Source organism: Podarcis erhardii (genome assembly GCF_964252035.2).
Source record: "Podarcis erhardii genome assembly, chromosome: Z".
Classification (NCBI taxonomy): Eukaryota; Metazoa; Chordata; class Lepidosauria; order Squamata; family Lacertidae; genus Podarcis; species Podarcis erhardii.
In genome coordinates, this window is record NC_138504.1 from 43,007 (window position 1) to 46,254 (window position 3,248).

Sequence of the window (3,248 nt, forward strand, 5' to 3'; positions counted from 1 at the left end):
GATAACAAACATTTCACTCTGCGATTTTTGGGTGAATGTGCATTTTAACGCGAAAAACAACAATTGAGCTTATTCTGTGTCAATGTGCATTTACATCAAAGAACACGACTTGAAATGAGCAAAATCCAAGATTCTTCTTTCTATGTAGATGGAACGCAAAACAACCTGTTTTGCTTTGTTTTGGCATTACACTTTGCTTTGCTATTTGTGGGTGAATGAACACGGCAACAACCAACAACACCATGAGAATTGAAAGAAGCCCAATCAAAGCTGATTCGTCTTCTTTCTATGCATATGGAAGCAAAAAGACGCTGTTTTGTTATTTTGGTCTACATAAACTTTGCGATTTCTGGGTCAATGTGCCTTTTCAACAAAGAAAACGAAATAAGAGACATCCAAGATTCGTCTTTCTATGTAGATGGAACCCAAACAAACTGTTTTGCTTTGTTATGGCATTTTACACTTCGCGTTGCTATTTGTGGGTGAATGAAAACGGAAACAACCAACACCATGCGAATTGAAAGAAGCCCAATCAAAGCTGATTCGTCTTCTTTCTATGCATGTGGAAGCAAAAAGACGCTGTTTTGTTATTTTGGTCTACATAAACTTTGCGATTTCTGGGTCAATGTGCCTTTTCAACAAAGAACACGAAATAAGAGACATCCAAGATTCGTCTTTCTATGTAGATGGAACCCAAACAAACTGTTTTGCTTTGTTATGGCATTTTACACTTCGCGTTGCTATTTGTGGGTGAATGAACACGGAAACAACCAACAACACCATGCGAATTGAAAGAAGCCCAATCAAAGCTGATTCGTCTTCTTTCTATGCATATGGAAGCAAAAAGACGCTGTTTTGTTATTTTGGTCTAATTACATAAACTTTGTGATTTCTGGGTCAATGTGCATTTTCACCAAAGAACACGACTTGAAATAAGCGACATCCAAGATTCGTCTTTCGATGTAGATGGAACCCAAAACAACCGGTTTTGCTTTGTTATGGCATTTTACACTTCGCGTTGCTATTTGTGGGTGAATGAAAACCGAAAGAAAAATCAAAGCTTATTCGTCCTCTTTCTATTGAGATGGAACCAAGACTTCTCTGCTTAATTTGGGCTGATAACAAACATTTCACTCTGCGATTTTTGGGTGAATGTGCATTCTAACGCGAAAAACAACAATTGGAAATATGCCCCATCAGAGCTTCTTCATCCTCTTTTTATGCAGACGGAAGCCCAAAAGCCTTTTTGCTTTGCTTGGGGGTGATTCTGGTGCACACCCAAAAAACAACAGGCGAATGGAAAGAAGCCCAATCAAAGCTTATTCATCGTGTAGAAACGCACATAGAAGCGAAAAGACGGTGTTTTGTTATTTTGGTCTCATTACACACACTGCGAATTCTGTGTCAATGTGCATTTACATCAAAGAACACGACTTGAAATGAGCAAAATCCAAGATTCTTCTTTCTATGTAGATGGAACGCAAAACAACCTGTTTTGCTTTGTTTTGGCATTACACTTTGCTTTGCTATTTCTGGGTGAATGAACACGGAAACAACCAACAACACCATGCGAATTGAAAGAAGCCCAATCAAAGCTGATTCGTCTTCTTTCTATGCATATGGAAGCAAAAAGACGCTGTTTTCTTATTTTGGTCTACATAAACTTTGCGATTTCTGGGTCAATGTGCCTTTTCAACAAAGAACACGAAATAAGCGACATCCAAGATTCGTCTTTCTATGTAGATGGAACCCAAACAAACTGTTTTGCTTTGTTATGGCATTTTACACTTCGCGTTGCTATTTGTGGGTGAATGAACACGGAAACAACCAACAACACCATGCGAATTGAAAGAAGCCCAATCAAAGCTGATTCGTCTTCTTTCTATGCATATGGAAGCAAAAAGACGCTGTTTTGTTATTTTGGTCTAATTACATAAACTTTGTGATTTCTGGGTCAATGTGCATTTTCACCAAAGAACACGACTTGAAATAAGCGACATCCAAGATTCCTCTTTCGATGTAGATGGAACCCAAAACAACCGGTTTTGCTTTGTTATGGCATTTTACACTTCGCGTTGCTATTTGTGGTTGAATGAAAACCGAAAGAAAAATCAAAGCTTATTCGTCCTCTTTCTATTGAGATGGAACCAAGACTTCTCTGCTTAATTTGGGCTGATAACAAACATTTCACTCTGCGATTTTTGGGTGAATGTGCATTCTAACGCGAAAAACAACAATTGGAAATATGCCCCATCAGAGCTTATTCATCCTCTTTTTATGCAGACGGAAGCCCAAAAGCCTTTTTGCTTTGCTTGGGGGTGATTCTGGTGCACACCCAAAAAACAACAGGCGAATGGAAAGAAGCCCAATCAAAGCTTATTCATCGTGTAGAAACGCACATAGAAGCGAAAAGACGGTGTTTTGTTATTTTGGTCTCATTACACACACTGCGAATTCTGTGTCAATGTGCATTTACATCAAAGAACACGACTTGAAATGAGCAAAATCCAAGATTCTTTCTATGTAGATGGAACGCAAAACAACCTGTTTTGCTTTGTTTTGGCATTACACTTTGCTTTGCTATTTGTGGGTGAATGAACACGGAAACAACCAACAACACCATGCGAATTGAAAGAAGCCCAATCAAAGCTGATTCGTCTTCTTTCTATGCATATGGAAGCAAAAAGACGCTGTTTTGTTATTTTGGTCTAATTACATAAACTTTGCGATTTCTGGGTCAATGTGCATTTTCACCAAAGAACACGACTTGAAATAAGCGACATCCAAGATTCGTCTTTCTATGTAGATGGAACCCAAAACAACCGGTTTTGCTTTGTTATGGCATTTTACACTTCGCGTTGCTATTTGTGGGTGAATGAAAACCGAAAGAAAAATCAAAGCTTATTCGTCCTCTTTCTATTGAGATGGAACCACGACTTCTCTGCTTAATTTGGGCTGATAACAAACATTTCACTCTGCGATTTTTGGGTGAATGTGCATTCTAACGCGAAAAACAACAATTGGAAATATGCCCCATCAGAGCTTATTCATCCTCTTTTTATGCAGACGGAAGCCCAAAAGCCTTTTTGCTTTGCTTGGGGGTGATTCTGGTGCACACCCAAAAAACAACAGGCGAATGGAAAGAAGCCCAATCAAAGCTTATTCATCGTGTAGAAACGCACATAGAAGCGAAAAGACGGTGTTTTGTTATTTTGGTCTCATTACACACACTGCGAATTCTGTGTCAA